This window comes from Oncorhynchus kisutch, linkage group LG20 (genome assembly GCF_002021735.2).
Source record: "Oncorhynchus kisutch isolate 150728-3 linkage group LG20, Okis_V2, whole genome shotgun sequence".
Lineage (NCBI taxonomy): Eukaryota > Metazoa > Chordata > Actinopteri > Salmoniformes > Salmonidae > Oncorhynchus > Oncorhynchus kisutch.
The window spans coordinates 36,553,870-36,577,500 of NC_034193.2; the positions used below are offsets into that span (position 1 = coordinate 36,553,870).

Genomic DNA, 23,631 nt, shown 5'->3' on the forward strand with positions numbered 1-23,631 from the left:
AGGACACATAACATCACCTAACAACAACATAGACCTACTGTAGGACCCATGACTTCACCTAACAACAACATAGACCTACTGTAGGACCCATGACTTCACCTAACAACAACATAGACCTACTGTAGGACCCATAACTTTACCTAACAACAACATAGACCTACTGTAGGACCCATGACTTCACCTAACAACAACATAGACCTACTGTAGGACCCATGACTTTACCTAACAACAATATAGACATACTGTAAGACCCATATACTCACCTAACATAGACTTACTGTAGGACCCATAACTTCACCTAACAACAAAATAGATCTACTGTAGGACCCATAACTTCACCTATCAACAACATAGACCTACTGTAGGACCCATAACTTCACCTAACATAGCGCTACTGTAGAACCCATAACTTCACCTATCAACAACATAGACCTACTGTAGGACACAACTTCTCCTAACAACAAAATAGATCTACTGTAGGACACATAACATCACCTAACAACAACATAGACCTACTGTAGGACCCATGACCTCACCTAACAACAACATAGACCTACTGTAGGACCCATAACTTTACCTAACAACAAAATAGATCTACTGTAGGACCCATAACTTCACCTATCAACAACATAGACCTACTGTAGGACCTATAACTTCACCTAACATAGCGCTACTGTAGAACCCATAACTTCACCTAACAACAACATAGACCTACTGTAGGACACATAACTTCACCTAACAACAAAATAGACCTACTGTAGGACACATAACTTCACCTAACAACAAAATAGACCTACTGTAGGAACCATAACTTCACCTAACATAGCGCTACTGTAGAACCCATAACTTCACCTATCAACAACATAGACCTACTGTAGGACCCATAACTTCACCTAACAACAACTACAGACCTACTGTAGGACCCATAACTTCACCTAACATAGACCTACTGTAGAACCCATAACTTCACCTAACATAGACCTACTGTAGAACCCATAACTTCACCTAACAACAACATTGACCTACTGTAGGACCAATAACTTCACGTAACATAACTTCACGCAACATAGACCTAGGACTATAAATCATTTCATATTTCAGGTGAAACATGGAAACAAAAATGTCTTTGTCATGACATTGCATAACCAGATAATTTTGTGAATAATCCCACTAGGCTACTCTGTAATGTGTTGTCATTCTAAATGCCCTGAATAAAGGAAAATAGCCCTGTGTGTTGTACAATAGCCTATCCATCAAGGAACAGTTCTCTACACATTATGAGCTAAGTATCTCTGTGTCCAAACAGACTAACGAGAACCTACTGTAAATCAAGCGGACAATAACACATTATAAACACCAATTTGTTAGGGATGTTGGATCCAACATGGAGCACGGCCAAATCTACACTGGATGAACTTACCAAGATGACATTGAATGTTCCTGAGTGGCCTAGTTACAGATTGGACTTAAATCGTCTTGAAAGTCTATAGCAAGACTTGAAAATGGCTTTCTAGCTATGATCAATAACCAACTTGACAGAACAGGAAGGATTTTAAAAAGAATAATGAATATTCACATGAAGATCTGTCGCCTATTGGATGACATCACGACATCCCATCAAGCCAACTCCTTGAAGGCCTTACATAACTCACTCCTTCTAGTTTGCAGTTTTCTAAAGAAACACTATTTTGCTCAAACTTATACGTTACTGTATTTATATATCACTTTTCAACAGGAAAAGTTTTTTTTTTTATCACTGGAGGACGTCATGAACAATTCATACAGTACAAAAACATAACCAAGTGTAGTGCCCTTTTAAAAATCACACATTAGTTCAACAACTGCAGAGTTTGTGCCCCTGTTTCATAAGATAGTACTCATTGTATTTACTGGTGTTAATCAGATCAATGTCCCTGTTTTATAAGATAGTACTCACTGTATTTACTGGTGTTAATCAGATTAATTTCCCTGTTTTATAAGATAGTACTCACTATATTTGCTGGTGTTAATCAGTTCTCCAGTCTTCTCTTCTTCGTCCTCCTCTAATGTGACAGTAATCTCCCCTTCTGCATCCTTCATTCCAAAAGCGTCTTCATCTTCTTTCACTTCATCCTCCACTCCAAAAACGGCATCTTCCTCATTTTCTTTCACAGTAACACCCTCCTCCTCTTTCACTCTGATCGCATCTTCCTCTTCTTTCACTGAAACGTCGTTCTCTTCTTCTTTCACCCTAACAGCCTCACCCTCTACTTGCTTTTGTATTGTAACATCCTCCTCTTCCTCCTCCTCTTTCACGAGAGATTCTTTGACCGTCCAGCAGACCTCCTCTTCTTTATCAGGAGTAGAGTAGCTTAGTGAGCTCATGGTCGGGGATGTTAGCTAGTTAGCATTAGCGACTAGACTAGCGCTAACTTAACCAGCCAGCTAGTTGACTTAAAACGTAAATATTAAATTAAATGGGGTAACTAGTTGTTTCCACATAAGTATGATTAAATCATAGTGGCAAATAAAACACGAAATTGTCTAAATAACTTGAATGTTCAGACTTTGTTGTCCAGCGAGCTACCGAGGTGGCTGCAGTTGTTGAAGAAGCGTTCCGTCCACTAGATTATACGTCACAGTAGAAATATCGCCTGAAAGACACATATCGCCATCTGCTGTCCGGAGGGAGGAAACGCAGTTGAGGAGGGAAACTTTCTTTCTTCTTCATTGAATTATAATATTTGAAAAGCAGTTTAGGGAAACGTTTTTTTCCTTTCCATTAAATACGAATATTATATAAACACATAAAAAAAGAAACAAGTGTTTGATTAGTTCAGAATTTTTATGAAAATGTAAAACAAACTCTACAAATACTCCACATCTGTTTTTCTGATTCAGTCAGTCAAATAACTAGATATCAAAATAAGCACCTAGTTATTGATACCCTTGATAAAGATGAGCAAAAATTACTGTATACAATAAATAAATAAACTCTACCCACTACCAGGATATTTTAGCCCAAAACCTGGTTACCTCTCTGCTAGGAGGCTGAAACTTGGCCATAAGTGGATCTTCCAGCAAGACACATCAACAAAGAAATTGTAAATTAGGCACAAAATCAACATGGGTGGCAATAATTCAGAACCCTACCTTTTGAGAATTTCGTGTTAATCTAAATCTCTTTCTCTGAGTTTTGTATTAGTATAAAGTAATATAACTTCCCATTATTTTGTTGGTGTAACAATACATCATGTAGAAGTGTATAATGAACAGACTAGGTCTATACTGCTCCTACATGGTGTAACAATACATCATGTAGATGTGTATAATGAACAGACTAGGTCTATACTGCTCCTACATGGTGTAACAATACATCATGTAGATGTATATAATGAACATACTAGGTCTATACTGCTCCTACATGGAGTAACAATACATCATGTAGATGTATATAATGAACAGACAAGGTCTATACTGCTCCTACGTGGTGTAACAATACATCATGGAGATGTATATAATGAACAGACTAGGTCTATACTACTCCTACATGGTGTAACAATACATCATGTATATAATGAACAGACTAGGTCTATACTGATACTTCTCACTATAGTACGAAAGACCAGTCATAATAAAGGTCTGTTATAATATTATAGAGAAGGTAGATCTAGCTGGTCTTTCATAATATAGTAGAGAAGGTAGATCTAGCTGGTCTGTCATAATATAATAGAGACAGTAGATCTAGCTGGTCTTTTATAATATAGTAGAGACAGTAGATCTAGCTGGTCTGTCATAATTTAATAGTGACAGTGGGTCTAGCTGGTCTGTCAAAATGTAGTAGAGACAGTAGATGTATCTGGGCTGTAGTAATATAATAGAGACAGTAGATCTAGCTGGTCTATCATAATATAGTAGAGACAGTAGATCGAGCTGGTCTGTCATAATATAATAGATACAGTAGATCTAGCTGGTCTGTCATAATGTAATAGGGACAGTAGGTCTAGCTGGTCTTCCATAAAATAGTAGAGAAGGTAGATCTAGCTGGTCTGTTCTAATATAATAGAGACAGTAGATCTAGCTGGTCTGTCATGATATGGTTGAGACAGTAGATCCAGCGGGTCTGTCATCATATAATAGCTACAGTAAATCTAGCTGGTCTGTCATAATATAATAGAGACAGTATATCTAGATGGTCTGTCATAATATAATAGAGACAGTAGATCTGGCTGGTCTGTCATAATATAATAGCTACAGTAGATCTAGCTGGTCTGTCATAATATAATAGCGATAGTAGATCTAGCTGGTCTTTCATAATATAGTAGAGAATGTAGATCTAGCTGGTCTTTTCTAATATAATAGAGACATTAGGTTTAGCTGGTCTGTCATAATATAATAGATACAGTAGATCTAGCTGGTCTGTCATAATATTATAGAGACAGTAGATCTAGCTGATCTGTCATAATATAGTAGAGACAGTAGATCTAGCTGGTCTGTTCTAATATAATAGAGACAGTAGATCTAGCTGGTCTGTCATAATATAGTAGAGACAGTAGATCTAGCTGGTCTGTCGTAATATAATAAAGACAGTCGATGTTTGTGGGCTGTAGTAATATAATAGAGACAGTAGATCTAGCTGGTCTGTCATAATTTATTAGGGACAGTAGATCAAGCTGGTCTGTCATAATTTAATAGGGACAGTAGGAATAGCTAGTCTGTCATAATATAGTAGAGACAGTAGATCTAGCTGGTCTTTTCTAATATAATAGAGACATTAGGATTAGCTGGTCTGTCATAATACAGTACAGAAAGTAGATCTAGCTGGTCTGTCATAATATAATAGATACAGTAGATCTAGCTGGTCTGTCATAATATAGTAGAGCCAGTAGGTCTACAGTAGGTCTAGCTGGTCTGTCATTATATAGTAGAGACAGTAGATCTAGCTTGTCTGTCATAATTTAAAAGGGAAAGTAGGTCTAGCTGGTCTTTCATAACATAGTAGAGAATGTAGATCTAGCTGGTCTGTTCTAATATAATAGAGACAGTAGATCTAGCTGGTCTGTCATAATATAGAAGAGACAGTAGATCTAGCTGGTCTGTCAAAATATAATAGCTGCAGTAGATCTAGCTGGTCTGTCATAATATAGTAGAGACAGTAGATCTAGCTGGTCTGTCAAAATATAATAGCTGCAGTAGATCTAGCTGGTCTTTCATAATATAGTTGAGAAGGTAGATCTAGCTGTTATTTCATTATATAGTAGAGACAGTAGATCTAGCTGGTCTGTTCTAATATAATAGAGACAGTAGATCTAGCTGGTCTGTCATAATATAGTAGAGACAGTAGATCTAGCTGGTCTGTCATAATATAATAGAGACAGTAGTAGATCTAGTCGGTCTGTCATAATATAGCAGAGACAGTAGATCTAGCTGGTCTTTCATAATATATTAGAGAAGGTAGATCTAGCTGTTATTTCCTAATATAGTAGAGACAGTAGATCTAGCTGGTCTGTTCTAATATAATAGAGACAGTAGATCTAGCTGGTCTGTCATAATATAGTAGAGACAGTAGATCTAGCTGGTCTGTCATAATATAGTAGATACAGCAGAACTAGCTGGTCTGTCATAATATAATAGAGACAGAAGATCGAGCTTGTCTGTCATAATTTCATAGGGACAGTAGGTCTAGCTGGTCTTTCATAATATAGTAGAGAAGGTAGATCTAGCTGGTCAATTCTAATATAATAGAGACAGTATATCTAGCTGGTCTGTCATAATATAGTAGAGTCAGTAGATCTAGCTGGTCTGTTCTAATATAATAGAAACAGTTGATCTAGCTGGTCTGTCATAATATAATAGGGACAGTAGGTCTAGCTGGTCTGTCAAAATATAGTAGAGACAGTAGATCTGGCTAGTCTGTCATAATATAATAGATACAATAGATCTGGCTGGTCTGTCATAATTTAATATATTGGACAGGCATAGTCTTATTTTCAACATCTTTGGAAATAAATTTTGCTAAATGGGAATAGTGCAATGTCAAAACAGGCCAGATGAAGGCCAGATGAAGCAAAACTCTTCCCACATTGATTACAGGTACAGTGCCTTGCGAAAGTATTCGGCCCCCTTGAACTTTGCGACCTTTTGCCACATTTCAGGCTTCAAACATAAAGATATAAAACTGTATTTTTTTGTGAAGAATCAACAAGTGGGACACAATCATGAAGTGGAACGACATTTATTGGATATTTCAAACTTTTTTAACAAATCAAAAACTGAAAAATTGGGCGTGCAAAATTATTCAGCCCCTTTACTTTCAGAGCAGCAAACTCTCTCCAGAAGTTCAGTGAGGATCTCTGAATGATCCAATGTTGACCTAAATGACTAATGATGATAAATACAATCCACCTGTGTGTAATCAAGTCTCCGTATAAATGCACCTGCACTGTGATAGTCTCAGAGGTCCATTAAAAGCGCAGAGAGCATCATGAAGAACAAGGAACACACCAGGCAGGTCCGAGATACTGTTGTGAAGAAGTTTAAAGCCGGATTTGGATACAAAAAGATTTCCCAAGCTTTAATCATCCCAAGGAGCACTGTGCAAGCGATAATATTGAAATGGAAGGAGTATCAGATCACTGCAAATCTACCAAGACCTGGCCGTCCCCCTAAACTTTCAGCTCATACAAGGAGAAGACTGATCAGAGATGCAGCCAAGAGGCCCATGATCACTCTGGATGAACTGCAGAGATCTACAGCTGAGGTGGGAGACTCTGTCCATAGGACAACAATCAGTCATATATTGCACAAATCTGGCCTTTAAGGAAGAGTGGCAAGAAGAAAGCCATTTCTTAAAGATATCCATAAAAAGTGTCATTTAAAGTTTGCCACAAGCCACCTGGGAGACACACCAAACATGTGGAAGAAGGTGCTATGGTTAGATGAAACCAAAATTGAACTTTTTGGCAACAATGCAAAACGTTATGTTTGGCGTAAAAGCAACACAGCTCATCACCCTGAACACACAATCCCCACTGTCAAACATGGTGGTGGCAGCATCATGGTTTGGGCCTGCTTTTCTTCAGCAGGGACAGGGAAGATGGTTAAAATTGATGGGAAGATGGATGGAGCCAAATACAGGACCATTCTGGAAGAAAACCTGATGGAGTCTGCAAAAGACCTGAGACTGGGACGGAGATTTGTCTTCCAACAAGACAATGATCCAAAACATAAAGCAAAATCTACAATGGAATGGTTCAAAAATAAACATATCCAGGTGTTAGAATGGCCAAGTCAAAGTCCAGACCTGAATCCAATCGAGAATCTGTGGAAAGAACTGAAAACTGCTGTTCACAAATGCTCTCCATCCAACCTCACTGAGCTCGAACTGTTTTGCAAGGAGGAATGGGAAAAAATGTCAGTCTCTCGATGTGCAAAACTGATAGAGACATACCCCAAGCGACTTACAGCTGCAAAAGGTGGTGCTACAAAGTATTAACTTAAGGGGGCTGAATAATTTTGCACGCCCAATTTTTCCGTTTTTGATTTGTGAAAAAAGTTTGAAATATCCAATAAATGTCGTTCCACTTCATGATTGTGTCCCACTTGTTGTTGATTCTTCACAAAAAAATACAGTTTTATATCTTTATGTTTGAAGCCTGAAATGTGGCAAAAGGTCGCAAAGTTCATGAGGGCCGAATACTTTCGCAAGGCACTGTATATGGTTTCTCTCCTGTGTGTGTTCTCTGGTGTATAGTTAGATAGCTAGATGTAGTAAAACTCTTCCCACATTGATCACAGCTATAAGATTTATCTCCTGTGTGTGTCCGCTGGTGTACGATCAGGCTTTTTAGCAGAGTAAAACTCTTCCCACATTGATCACAGATAAAAAAATATTTCTCTCCTGTGTGTGTTCACTCTGGTGTGTTGCCATTTGGCCAGATGTACCAAAACTCTTTCCACATTGATCACAGCTATATGATTTCTCTCCTGTGTGTGTTCTCTGGTGTATAGTTAGATAGCTAGATGAAGTAAAACTCTTCCCACATTGATCACAGCTATAACGTTTCTCTCCTGTGTGTGTTCTCGGGTGTTTTGTCAGACAGACAGATGTACCGAAACCCTTTCCACATTGATCACAACTATATGGTTTCTCTCCTTTGTGTATTCTCAGATTTTTAGTGAGAAAGCTTGACTCAGTAAAACTTTTCCCACATTGATCAAATCCATAAGGTTTCTCTCCAATGGGAAATCTTTGATGTATTTTAAAGTCTGATGAAGAGTTTATTTTTTTCCCACAGTCAGAGCAGCAGTGAGTTCTCTTCCCTGTGTATCTCTGCTGGTGTTTCTTGAGGTGATCTGATCTGGAAGGACTCTTCTCTGCCTTGTCATTATCATGATGTTGTTGAGGCTCCCCAGAGGATCCACGATAGTCCCGTCTCTCTCCTGTGTGAATGACAAAGTCAGACAGATGGTTCGAGGCCCAGAACAGCAGAAATCCACTGTTTATATTTGAGGTAAAAGATGATGCCCAGAGCATACCCATGAGTTGTTCAACAATTGACGTCTGTTAAATTATTTGACAATTAAGACAGTCAAGTTAGCAACAAGTCATATTTCATCTTGTTTTCACATTAGTAGTAACATCGATGATTGTAGGCTAGAAATAAGTTATTCAAGTGGTTGAAATACTAAGCAGTGTGCCAGACAACTATTGGTCTCCAATGTAGGCCCTTGTCTGTGTTTGCTAAAATTGCAGCACGAGTGCAATGCACAAACCATTTGAATGCTCCCTGCTAATGAGGACACCGATAGTTATGGATGTAGTATATCTGCCTAGAGCAAAAATGGTGAGCAGAAAATTTAGGTTTTCACAATGTATTCTGAATATTACAGCACAAGATCAGGAGTGCTACTCAAGGAAACTCACATTAAGTTCTGTGTCTATTCACTAATTCACAACCGTGGGGGAAAACTCAGGGGAGTTCTCATAGGCTGACAGCAAAAATAGCTTCCATTTACAGGTTGCTTATGAGTGCATTTCACACTACTTTTGGATTATAATTGTAAGGCTCATTTGAATGTCCTGCTTAATATGTTTGTGTTTTTGTCGCAAATCAACTGCTATATACTTAAAAAACACTTAACCAGTAAAATGCTCTTTGGCTAGCTGTAACATCAGCCATAACGTCACGAAACAATAACAAAGATCTACTGTAGGACCCATAACTTCACCTAACAATAACATAGACCTAGGATTATAAATCATTGAATATTTCAGGTGAAACATGGAAACTCATGACATTTCATAACCTGATCATTTAGTGAATAATCCCACGAGGCTACTTTGTAATGGGTTGTCATTCTAAATGTCAATAAATAGAGGAAAATAGCTCTGTGTGTTGTACAATAGCCTATTCATCAAGGAACAATTCTCTACACATTATGAGCAAAGTATCTCCATGTCCAAACATACTAACGAGACCCTACTGTAAATCAAGCAGATAATAACATTATAAACATCAATTTGTTAGGGATGTTGGATCCAACATGGAGCACGGCATAACTGTCTTTAGCAGAGTAATGAATGAAGAAGCACTTTGGTTGTTGTTGCATGTCGTGATGTTTGTCATGTGACTGGCATTCAGAAAATGATTTCCTGGATCAGCTGATGATAGTTAAACATGTGACTAACAAAACAGCTACACTATTAAGAATTACGTGTCATTATTGAAAAACCGCGTTCATGACAGTTTGCATTTGGGTGTTGTCAATAAAGTTAAGGTGACTCTCAGTTACAACCACTGGATTTAGCAACCTCCATGTGTCCATGAAAACTGTTTTCCCAGCGTAACATAAGGAGACACTAAATGTTACGTAGTTAGAGTGCATTTCAGAGATCTGAATACAAAACAACTGTCTGACAGCAAGATCTAGTATTTAAGTTGATGTTCATCATATGACAAGCGTAACGTTATGACTATAACTACTGTTCCCTGAAGGAGGGAAACTAGGTACAACATACTATTAAATCCACATGTTATGACTATAACTACTGTTCCCTGAAGGAGGGAAAGTAGGTACAACATACTATTAAGTCCACATGTTATGACTATAACTACTGTTCCCTGAAGGAGGGAAACTAGGTACAACATACTATTAAATCCACGCTTCACTGGAAGCCCCGCCTTCCACAGGTGATAAGCTTGAGGCTCGGATTTATTCCTTCAATTTAATACCGCACTTCACCGACCCAAGAAGTGGCGGGGCCAAACAGGTGTTGTAACTCGTTCATAACTGACACGCAGATTGGTAGAAATGGTCAGATAAATTGGCACTCTAAATTGATTTTTTTTTTCCTGGAAACTTCATGAGCATAATGTCAGAATTTAGGAAGGCCAGCAGCAGGTCGGTTGGTTATTTCCTTCTGGTTATATTGATCTCTGGCTTCCTCAAGTCATTTGTGTTAATTATTTAATCAAACGCTTGAAGCATCAGTTCAGTTTAAGTTCCGCACAAACAGTTGATTTGATTCAACACATACAGTTGATTTGATTCAACACAAACAGTTGATTTGATTCAACACAAACAGTTGATTTGATTCAACACATATTGTTGATTTGATTCAATACAAACAAGTTGATTTGATTCAACACAAACAGTTGATTTGATTCAACACATACAGTTGATTTGATTCAACACAAACAGTTGATTTGATTCAACACATACAGTTGATTTGATTCAACACATACAGTTGATTTGATTCAACACATACAGTTGATTTGATTCAACACATACAGTTGATTTGATCCAACACATACAGTTGATTTGATTCAACACAAACAGTTGATTTGATTCCACACATACAGTTGATTTGATTCCACACATACAGTTGATTTGATTCAACACAAACAGTTGATTTGATTCAACACACAGTTGATTTGATTCAACACATACAGTGGATTTTATTAAACACATGGGGTGTGTCTATATGGAAAAATACACGTCATAACATTCCAACCAATCAATTGGTAGAAAGAAAATACTATTTTTTTGTTATCTTGGACACCACTAGAACATACAACATTCATTCAGACCCGTTCCCTTTTTACACATTTTGTTACGTTCTATTCTAAAATGGATTATATATATTTTTAATTATCAATCTTCAGACAATACCTCATAATGACATCACAATACCCCATAAATTGAGAAAAAAGTTTAGAAATGCTTGCATACCAGTGGTTGTATCTCTCTAGGTCATGCCAGTAGGTTACAGTAGGTTGTATCTCTCTGTGTCATGCCAGTAGGTTGCAGTAGGTTGAATCTCTCTAGGCCATGCCAGTAGGCTACAGTAGGTTGTAACTCTCTAGGTCATGCCAGTAGGCTACGGTAGGTTGTATCTCTCTAGGGTATGCCAGTAGGTTACAGTAGGTTGAATCACTCTAGGCCATGCCAGTAGGCTGCAGTAGGTTGTACCACTCTAGGTCATGCCAGTAGGCTACAGTAGGTTGTATCTCTCTAGGGTATGCCAGTAGGCTACAGTAGGTTGTATCTCTCTATGTCATGCCAGTAGGCTACAGTAGGTTGTAACTCTCTAGGTCATGCCAGTAGGTTACAGTAGGTCATGCCAGTAGGTTACAGTAGGTTGTATCTCTCTAGGTCATGCCAGTAGGCTACAGTAGGTTGTAACTCTCTAGGTCAGGCCAGTAGGCTACAGTAGGTTGTATCTCTCTAGGTCATGCCAGTAGGTTACAGTAGGTTGTAACTCTCTAGGTCATGCCAGTAGGCTGCAGTAGGTTGTATCCAAGTGGAAACAATTATCAACCCAATGTGGAAAGTGTCGAATTTGGTCAACAACAAAAATAATGGCTTATTTGCAATGTGAGGTTTACTTGATCCAACAGAAGTTTCGTAATGATTAAGTTGTCATGTGGACACGTGACATACCGACAACTTTGATAAAAACATTATAGGAGCTGTCTCCAGATCGCTATGCATATTCATGCTAGTAGCTTAGCATCTCTCTCCATTGAATACAGGCGGTTGACGTCAACAACCCTCATAGAATATAAACAATAGATTACAATAATAAGATGTGTCCACCAATCCAAAGAAAGGATAGGTGGGAGCTAGACAACCCGCAGTGCCGCTTTGTGGATAACAACTCCCCTTGTTAGGGAGGAGAGACATCTTGTCAGTATATCCATAATCTTTGGTGTAGCCAAACCAACTCTCACATTGGCACTATTGGGGGGCAAGGTGTGTAGTAAAACATCACTACATGAAAATCACAACATGCCGTGCCCCCCAGTCTGCAGTCAGCAGATAGACCCTTCTCAAATATATATGTTCAGTCACTTTTTGGAAACGGAACGGAGAAAACAAGGGGTAGCTTGCTCTCTACGTCGTCTGATTCTAGACATATCAGTCATCATCCTAGGGCCCTCCGTTGAAGAGGTATTGACGAGCCAACTCTGAATATCCAAAGTTAAAAACAAATTTAAGGCGATACTTACTGGTGTTAATCAGATCTCCTATCTCCACCTCTTCATCTTTCAATGTGACAGTCATCTCCCCCTCCATCTTCACTCCAAAAACTGCACCCTCCTCTTTATCTTCCTCCTCCTCTTTCACTCTGAACGCGTCTTCCTTTTCTTTCACTGAAATGTCTTTCTCTTCTTCTTTAACGGTAACAGCCTCACCCTCTACTTCTTGTTTTACTGTGACATCCTCCTCTTCCTTCTCGTCTTTCACGACAATGTTCAGCCCCTGAGCTTCCTCATATTGTAAATGGATTTAATTAAATAGTACCATTATATTGAGACATAAAAAGACAGGAATGTGTTGATTGATTAGTGTGAATAAAAAATGTTTACTACAGCACATTTAATGCAGTTTCATTAAGTCATACTACATCTAAATAAGTAGCTAGCTACTGTAGGTCTATACTGCCTATACATGGTGTAACAATACATTATGTAGATGTATATAATGAACAGACTAGGTCTATACTGCTCCCACATGGTGTAACCATACATTATGTAGATGTATATAATGAACAGACTAGGTCTATACTGCTCCTACATGGTGTAACAATACATCATGTAGATATATATAATGAATAGACTTGGTCCATACTGCTACTGCTAATAATATTTGTGTCATTCTCAAAACTTTTGGCCAGGACTGTACATTTTACTCAACTGCGTTACCCACTTCAGTCAGCAGATGGCGGTGTGTGAATTTAAGGCAACATCCCCGACCATGCGGTCATTAAGCTACTCCCCTGCTAAAGAATGGTGGGGGGTCTGCTGGACGGGGGAAGAAGTTATCGTGAAAAAGGAGGAGGAAGAGGAGACTGTTTCAATGCAAAAACAGGCAGAGCGTGAGGCTGTTAACGTGAAAGAAGAAGAGAAAGACGTTACAGTGAAAGAAGAGAAAGAGGATGATGCGTTTTTTGGAGTGAAAGAGGGGGAGATGACTGTCACATCGAAAAAGGAGAAGGAAGAAGAGGAGGGAACTGAATATCTGCGCCCGGTTTCCCAAATGCATCCAATGATTCTAACGATGAACGGGCACTGATTAACAGTAGTAAGTACTGTCTTAAAAACAGGCACAAACTCTGCAGTTGTTGAACTGATGTTTGGTGTTAAAGCGGAAATATGAAATTACTACGTGAATATTTTGGCTTTTTAATATTTTTTTTATAGCCATTGATTCATGAAGAATATAACACGTATAACACATGCCTCATGAGCTTAGTTCAACTGTTGTACCCCATCAGAATTCCAAATAAGCTTTTTTTACTCTGTTTAGAAACTATGTAAACCAACACTGCATCACCTCAACATGGTAAAACTTATAATGTTGATATCATGGATGGTCAGTCCTTACATCCATAGGTCTGTCTGTGAATTTGAGAGAAGTTACATTTCCCATCATCATCTTATTACCAAAACAGTGGTGGAATTACAGCTTTGTTATTGTTTGAACTGCAGATTGGTTGATTTGATTGTGGCCTTTTTTAAAGGGACAACCTAGGTTTTAAAAATCAATAAAATGGCTGCCAGAGACTTCGTTTGGTAAACAGCTGAGGGATGGGGGCTGGAGAAATGTAACCACTCAAGTGCCAAATGGTGAAAGGGTGACCGCTGGAAATATTTTATGAAAATACTTTGAGGAACTATTGTCATTTGCAAATGATTTTGATCAGACGTTGTTTACTTGCTGTTTGAGGTGAAGACATTTTTATTTTGAGAAGCTCCACAACTCATTAGTGGTTCAGCGTTTAAGACAATGAGAAATACTATCAGACTTCCCCAAATGGGCACATTTATAGGCCTACATTTGCATGCAGGCCAGGTAGACTAATCCTACTTCCTACTTGCAGGCCAGGTAGACTAATCCTACTTCTATATGCGCAATCAGTTGTGGGTCTTTACTCAACATTGACAGGAGTGTTTCAAATGAAAGACAATTTAATAAATTGACAAAACTGACGTATCTTGCGGGGTAAGGTCTGGGTGGTCTGCCAGTTTAATTTAGTATCAGTTTGGGTCAGCTAGGAATAAAAAATCTGGGAGCAGTAGTTATAGTCAGAACGTTAAGCATAAGTCATATGATGAATTTCAACTTAAATACTGGTTCTTGCTGTCGGACAATTTTGATAGTCAAATTACAAACATCACGACATGCAACAACAAGCAAAGTGCCTCTTCATTCATTACTCTGGTAAAGACAGTTATGCCGTGCTCCACGTTGGTTCCAACATCCCTAACAAATTGATGTTTATAATGTGTTATTGTCTGCTTGATTTACAGTAGGGTCCCATTAGTCTGTTTGGACACGGAGATACTTTGCTCATTATGTGTAGACAACTGTTCTTTGATGGATAGGATGTTGTCGGAACTAGAAGCACAAGCATTTCGCTACACTCGCATTAACATTGCTAACCATGTGTATGTGGCAAATAAAATTTGATTTGATTTACATACAACATTCAAAGTAGTGGATATGGAGCATCTACAGCCTCAGTAACACCTGACATCTAAATGTGACTCCTGTCATCTGATCACTCCAAACTGCATTAGGTTCAGATCTACCAGGATGGGCCTTTGACAGTCTGTATGCAGTCAGGCCACTGAATATAAATAAGCAAACTGGAGATTCCTTCAAAACAATTGCCTACAGTTAACGTGTAGGGCACTGCAAGGTTGGGTGACCAGGGTCATCGGTTGTGCGAAGGCCACCTGTGTCCTGCGTAACTTCATGAGGATGGACACGAGGACCAGGAGGGGATCTGCAGCTCGCCGCCGTGTGCCAGAGGAGAAGTCTGCTGCTCTGCAGGATGTTCTACAATTGAAAAATTGTAGAACAATTAGACACCCTATAACCCACACCTTCACACTCATGTATAAATCTGATTGATGGATTGTGTTGTGCAGTAAGCAGGTTCAGGTGTATAACTGTGGCTCCTTCCACCTTCAAAGAATAGGCAAGAGGGCCAACCATTGAGAATAGTAAGACACTTCATTATTTCTATAACTACGATGTATTGTTTGTCCTTGTGGGTCCATTCATGTTTTTCAGCATAAAGTACTCTGCAGCCACTTAGTGTGGTGTGGACACCAGATGAGGCCACACAGATTCCTGTTGAACACTGTCACTTTAACTACCTTATCTCAATAACAGTCTCTCTCCTTCACTTCATCCCTTCTCCCTAAATCCTCTAGGTTATATCAGCGGTGTCGGTGAACCCCTCCTGCATCTGAACTGGCTACATCGAGGGCACAGCATGATCAGAGGTGAGAGGTCACTTGGTCAGGCCAACAGGAAGTATTATTAAAGAGATGCTTTACATTGAAATACAGATAGAGATGCAGTAGTCCCAGAGTTAATGATCCCAGGTCAGTTTTGCATTTCACCTCCTGATTGATAACTAACAATGTCAGATTAAAAAAATAAAAACACAAGGCTTAAACATGCTTTCTCACTCCATCTGTCTCTCGTCTGCAGATATGTTTTGATGTGAGAGGATGCCAACCCCCAGTCTCATCATCGCCACCTCACCTGCTTTTAAGATAACCTTTGTGTCAATGTGAGACACTATTATGTAATTGTGATGAACTGAGAGAATATTTAGGTTGCACTGTGATTCATTAATCACGTGCTGCCTTCCCTGCTCCTATGTGTTTACCTCTTTCCCTTTCTGTCTTTTACACCTCTCTCACCACCTCCTCTTTCTTCCTCTGTTTTTATAATTCACAACAGATGTGCATTGAAGTACAGATTGAACTTGTATTTATAACACTTGTATAATGAGCTTTTCAATAAAGCGTTTCACATTCTCTACTGGTTGAAGTGTAATGTGATGAAATACTCCACCTGTCCTGTGTTTATCAGATCAATACAGATGAAGGGCATTAGATGTTGAGATGAACCGGTGTTAAGAGTATTTACGTGATGCATAGGAAGTGGAGTGTACTGTTTTTTAACATTAGATTTCTGTATATATGAATTAACTAGTTAAATCCTGTTTCTAGTCTATTAGTTACAATGTGTAACCATTGATGTCCCAGGACCAAGATTGGTAAACACTGTTGAAGTGTATAATTGCAATACATACATGCAGACACAGCATCATTCAAAGACTGGAATTTGATACTCCTGGTATTGGATATGACTGAAAATAATCTCAAAGACATTCATACCTAAACTGCACCTTTATTTGCCAAGGTAGAGTACATGATCAGTGAATAGATCAAATGTACAGGCTACAATGTGGGGATCTCATGCATGGTAATAACTACATGTATATACGACTTCAATCCTTGGCACAACGTGATATTATATTCTACTCAACCCATAGGCTTCATTAATGTCATTCGGGCTGTTTTGGAGTTGATACAACTGGCTATGATAGCTGAGGTTCATAGCTAGGTTCTGAACTAATATGTATACCAAACGGTTGGGTCCATACACAGATCGGCTAGATAGCTAGCTACACATCCATAGGCATACAGGTATTTTAATAATCCACTGCACAATAAGCAAGAACATAGCAAGCTACGTTATTTAATCTGCATGCATGGCATATATCAGCAAGGCAAGCTAACACAATTGTACATTCAATTTGCAGTAAATTCTTCAGCTAGCTAGATTCTATACATCCATTGTTTCACAAAACGACAGCCTGGTTTGCTGGTTGTTTCAGGAGTCCCTAAAACAACCAGAAGTACAATTTCATACTCATGTCACAACACCCATAATGCTAGCTGTCTAATGTTAGCTAGTCAGCTAGCTGGCTAATGTTAGCTAGTCAGCTAGCTGGCTAAATCTCGATTTTAGTAAATTAACTTTATGATAAAAAAATGTATAATCGTTTGTCTCAACATTAACTAACATTCCTGTCAACTGTACATGTTTTTTGCATGATTCGTTATGACGTTATAATCCCTTACATTTGCTTCCATTCTAGTATTTCTGTCCGCCAACAATGATCCAGTTCAGTTCTGTGTAGCGGTACCCCTCTCTCCTAGTATTTCTGTCCGCCATCTATGATCCAGTTCAGTTCTGTGTAGGGGTACCCCCCTCTCCCCGTATTTCTGTCCGCAATCTTTGCTGAAGACAGTCTAACAGTCACTAGTGCAGCAGCAGCCTCCCCCGGTCCTAGTGTCGGTCCGGTAAGAAGTTTAAGATGAGATGGAACGGTTGACGAAAAAAAGAAATAGCAGAAAAAATATATTGACTGATATTGATTTATTTAGGGGGGGTTAATTAATATTTTTGGACTAGCGGCGTCTGAAAATAAAATAAATGTTTTACTCAACTGCGTTACCCACTCCAGTCAGCAGATGGCGGTATGAGACTTTAAGGCGATGCTTCTAGTGTGACGTATGATCGAATGGACTGAACTCTTCTTTCAACAGCAGCAACAGTCAGTCAGCCACCTCGGTAGCTTGCTAGACAAAATAGACAAACAAAATAAAGCCAATTAGATGCTTTCGTGTATATTAGCCACTGTGTTTTAAACCCACTTCTGTCGTCTACTTAGTTATCCGATTTAATTTCATATTTACGGTGTTGCTGTCAGTTAGCGGACTGGTTTAGTTAGCATTAGCCTAGCTAGCTAAAACAAAAATCCAGAAAGTCATATTGTATGATTTTTAAGTAATTCATTTGCATTTTATTGCATGACATCGGTATTTGATCACCTACCAACCAGTAAGAATTCCGGCTCTCACAGACCTGTTAGTTTTTCTTGAAGAAGCCCTCCTGTTCTCCACTCATTACCTCTATTAACTGCACCTGTATGAACTCGTTACCTGTATAAAAGACACCTGTCCACACACTCAATCCTCTCCACAATGGCCAAGACCAGGGAGCTGTGTAAGGATATCAGGGATAAAATTATAGACCTGCACAAGGCTGGGATGGGCTACAGGACAATAGGCAAGCAGCTTGGTGAGAAGGCAACAACTGTGCAATTATTAGAAAATGGAAGTTCAAGATGACGGTCAATCTCCCTCGGTCTGGGGCTCCATGCAAGATCTCATCTCGTGGGGCATCAATGATCATGAGGAAGGTGAGGGATCAGCCCAGAACTCACGGCAGGACCTGGTCAATGACCTGAAGAGAGCTGGGACCACAGTCTCAAAGAAAACCATTAGTAACACACTACGCCGTTATGGATTAAAATCCTGCAGTGCACACAAGGTCCCCCTGCTCAAGCCAGCGCATGTCCAGGCCCGTCTGAAGTTTGCCAATGACCATCTGGATGATCCAGAGGAGGAATGGGAGAAGGTCATGTGGTCTCATGTGGTCTGATAAACTCCACTCGCTGTGTTTGGAGGAAGAAGAAGGATGAGTACAACCCCAAGAACACCATCCCAACCGTGAAGCATGGAGGTGGAAACATCATTCTTTGGGGATGCTTTTCTGCAAAGGGGAAAGGACGTCTGCACCGTATTGAGGGGAGGATGGATGGGGCCATGTATCGCGAGATCTTGGCCAACAACCTCCTCCCCTCAGTAAGAGCATTGAAGATGGGTCGTGGCTGGGTCTTCCAGCATGACAACGACCCGAAACAAACAGCCAGGGCAACTAAGGAGTGGCTCCGTAAGAAGCATCTCAAGGTCCTGGTGTGGCCTAGCTAGCCTCCAGACCTGAACCCAATAGAAAATCTTTGGAGGGAGCTGAAAGTCCGTATTGCCCAGCGACAGCCCCGAAACCTGAAGGATCTGGAGAGGGCCTGTATGGAGGAGTGGGCCAAAATCCCTGCTGCAGTGTGTTAACTTGGTCAAGAACTACAGGAAACATATGATCTCTGCAATTGCAAACAAAGGTTTCTGTACCAAATATTAAGTTCTGCTTTTCTGATGTATCAAATACTTATGTCATGCAATAAAATACAAATTAATTACTTAAAAATCATACAATGTGATTTTCTGGATTTTTGTTTTAGATTCCGTCTCTCACAGTTGAAGTGTACCTATGATAAAAATTACAGACCTCTATATGCTTTGTAAGTAGGAACACTGCCGATTTTGCAGGTTTATCAAATACTTGTTCTCCCCACTGTATATCCATTGATTATTGAAGAATATAACACATGCCTCATTAGCTTAGTTCAACTGTTGTACCCCATCAGAACCCCAAATAAGCCTTTTTTACTCCAATGTTTAGAAGCAATGTAAATAAACTATAATGTTGATATCATGGATGGTCAGTCCTTGCATCCATAGGTCTGTCTATGAATTTGAGAGTAGTTACATTTCTCCATCCCCATCATTTTATTACCAAAACAGTAGTGGAATGACAGCTTTGTTATTGTTTCAACTGCAGATTGCTGGGTTGTGTGGGTTTATTAAACAGCAACAAAACGGCTGCCCAGAGACTTGGTTTGGTAAACAGCTGAGGGATGGGGGAAGGAGAAGTGTAACCACTCTCAAATTCATAGAGAAAGTTATTGTAGCAACCATAACCCAACACCTAGCGACCTCATCAAGAAGTTCAGACATCTTGGTGTAACAGTTCCAAGGTGTTGGCTTGACAGTTGCTGGACCCAGGTTTGAGTTCAGCTCAGGGCTTCCCCCTGAATTCACTACACTATGAATACAAAGACCGGCCATCCATGAGGTCAAAATTATCATTTTAAACAGATTGAGGCTATATAGTATATTCTAGAATTCATCCATGATGTCATAATGACAGTTTATCCAGGTTTCTAGGCAGTGAGGTGAAAAAGTATTTGATTCCCTGCTGATTTTGTACGTTTGCCCACCTTTATTTAACTAGGCAAGTCATTTAAGAACAAATTGTTATTTACAATGACTGCCTACCCCGGATGACGCTGGGCCAATTGTGCGCCGCCCTATGGGACTCCTAATCACGGCCGGTTGTGATACAGCCTGGATTTGATCCAGGATGTCTGTAGTGACGCCTCAAGCCCTGAGATGCAGTGTCCGCTGCGCCACCCGGGAGCCCCAAAATCATGTTCTAGTGTTGTCCCCAACTAAAATATATCTTGGTCAACCAAGAGTCATCTGTTCTTTCTACTAATCACCCCATGTTTTAATAAAATCAACTATATGTGCATAACTTGTCTGATGCTTTAAGCATGCTTTTTGATTAAATAATAACAGATACACAAATTACTTGAGGGAGCCAGTCATCAATATAACCGAGAGAAACTCTTCCCTCCTCCCGCTGCTGCTGGACTTCGTAAATTCTGCCGTTATGCTCCAGAAGTTTTCAGTAATACACGACACCAGCAGTAGTCAAACTTTTTCCATTTGGAGTGCAAATTTATCTTACCATTTCTACCAATCTGCATGCAAGCTATGATTTTCATGTGCTCATTTTTGTGGAACAGATTCATTTAATTTATAATAGTATCTCAAAATCATTGTCTGTGATTAATCTACATTCTATATCAATCTAAATTATACAAATCTAAAAGTAACTTTCATTGCCAACTATGTCAAAACTTAAGCCAAAAAAGAGAACTTAAGCCAACAAATAAAAACATTGCAGCCTGCAGGTAGAAAATATCCTGATAAAAATAAATATCCTATAAATCACATTGGCTGCACATGGCCTGTCTACAACAAACTTTAAACATTGTATCAACTATCAACTGGGTTAGCCCGAAACTCGTGATAGCAAGCTTGCAACATTGTATAAAATATTCTGGGCCCTCGGAGTTTCCCGGCCAGTGAGTTTGGGACAGACACCGCTGTCGGCTATTTGTGTAAAGGATAAGAAGTAATCAGGTTGTCACGCCCTGGTCTAAGTATTTTGTGTTTTTCTTCATGTATTGGGTCAGGCCAGGGTGTGGCATGGGGTTTTTGTATTGTGGTGTGTTTTGTCTTGGGGTTTTGGTGTGTATGTATTGGGATTGTAGCTAGTGGGGTTATCTAGCAAAGTCTATGGCTGTCTGGAGTGGTTCTCAATCAGAGGCAGGTGTTTATCGTTGTCTCTGATTGGGAACCAGATTTAGGCAGCCATATTCTTTGAGTTTGTCCTTAGTGTCCCTGTTCCTGTCTATGCGTTAGTTTTCACTAGTATAGGCTGTTTCGGTTTTCGTTACGGTCTTTGTTTTTGTAGTGTTTGTATTATTTCGTGTTTCGTTTTTGTTCATTAAACATGGATCGCAATCTACACGCTGCATTTTGGTCCGACTCTCCTTCACACAGAGAAAACCGTAACACAGGTATTTTATGACATTTCCACTGGATCAGAGCATTACATCTTTCCCTTTTATGCTGAGTGGTTATCGAAAGGGCGAGAGCTTGAAATATTTTATGAAAATACTTTGAGGAACTATTGTCATTCGCAATTGATTTTGACTAGAATTTGTTTACTTGCTGTTTGAGGTGAAGAAAAAATTACTTTGAGAAGCTCCAACTCATGAGTGGTGGTGCGTTAAGACAATCAGAAATACTATCAGACATCCCAAATGTAACTTTGACGATAATTACTCTTCCCCGAAGGATTGGAAATGAGGTACAACACCTGTTTGAATCACGCCTTTTCCTGGGTCGGTGAAGAGCGGTATTAAATTTAAGGAATGAATCCGAGCCTCACACTCATCACCTGTAGAAGGCGGGGCTTCCAACGAGGCATGGATTTAATAGTATGTTCCTAGTTTCCCTCTTACAGGGAACAGTATTTATAGTCATAACGTTAAAACCTGTTAGGGAGGCTGCGAATTTTCGCAGCTTTTTGTAAAAAATCGCGCAAGATTTCAACGTCCTGCTACTCATGCAAGGAATATAGTAAATGCATATAATTAGTATGTGTGGATAGAAAACACTCTGAAGTCTCTAAAACTGGTTAAATCATGTCTGTGGCTATAACAGAACGTGTTTAGGAGACAAAATCGCAAGGAAAACTGTTCACCAAAAACACACAAAATCAATCCGCCAGTCTCTGTATTGTCTATGGCAAGGGAAAATAGATATAGCCCCGTTTACAATGCCTACAGCTTCCACACGATGTCGCTAGTACTGGCAATTCAGTTGTAGTTTATCCTTGGTGGGATGACGAATAGGCACTTCCTGTCTTGGGGTCCACCGAAGGAAGTTATGAAAGGGAGAATATGGACGATGATTTCAAGACTTGCTGCTATCGAATACAGATCGCCCCGTGATCAATTTTATCGATTATTAACGTTTATTAATACCTCCAAGTTGGTTTACAAAAGGTAGTTTGAAGTGTTTTGTCAAAGTTTATAGGCAACTTTTTTAATTAAAAAAAACGTCGTTGCGTTTTAGAAAGGTGCTTTTTCCTGGATCAGACGGGCTTCATAAATGGACATTTTGGGTATACATGGACGGATTTAATCGAAAAAAAGACGATTGTGATGTTTATGGGACATATAGGAGTGCCGACAAAGAAGCTCGTCAAAGGTAATGAATGTTTTATATTTTATTTCTGCATTTTGTGTAGCGCCGGCTACGCTAATTATTTCTGTTTACGTCCCATTTGGTTATTTCGGGGGTTGCATGCTATCAGATAATAGCTTCTCATGCTTTCGCCGAAAAGCATTTTACAAATCTGACATGTTGGCTAGATTCACAACGAGTGTAGCTTTAATTGAGTACCCTGCATGTGTGTTTTAATGAAAGTTTGAGTTGTATCGAGTACTATTAGTTGGCGCTCTGAACAGGGACCGCAGCCGTAAAAGGTGCTTGTCATATGATGAACTTCAACTTATATACTGGATCTTGATGTGGGACAGTTTTTTTTGTATTCAGATCTCTGAAATGCACTCTAACTACGAAACATTTAGTGTATCCTTATGTTACGCTGGGAAAACAGTTTTCATGGGCAGAGAAATCCTAAATCATTTCAGAATTTGCTGAATCCAATGGTTCTAACCGAGAGTCAACTTTAACTTTATTGACAACACCCAAATGGATACTGTCATTTACGCGGTTCTTCAATAATTACACATCATTCTTAATACTGTTGCAATTTAGTTAAAGCCACATGATCAACTATCATCAGCTGATTCAGGAAATCATTTTCTGAATGACAAACATCATGACATGCAACAGCAACAAAAGTGCTTCTTCATTCATTAGTCTGGTAAATATAGTTATGCCATGCTACACGTTCCATTCCATAGGATGCAACATCCAACCCAAA

General features: G+C 39.3%; 1 pseudogene; it reads left to right on the forward strand.

The window, feature by feature from the left end:
* LOC109875482 (gastrula zinc finger protein XlCGF17.1-like) overlaps positions 1-23,631 on the forward strand; it is a 79,147-nt pseudogene that overhangs the window by 50,707 nt on the left and 4,809 nt on the right.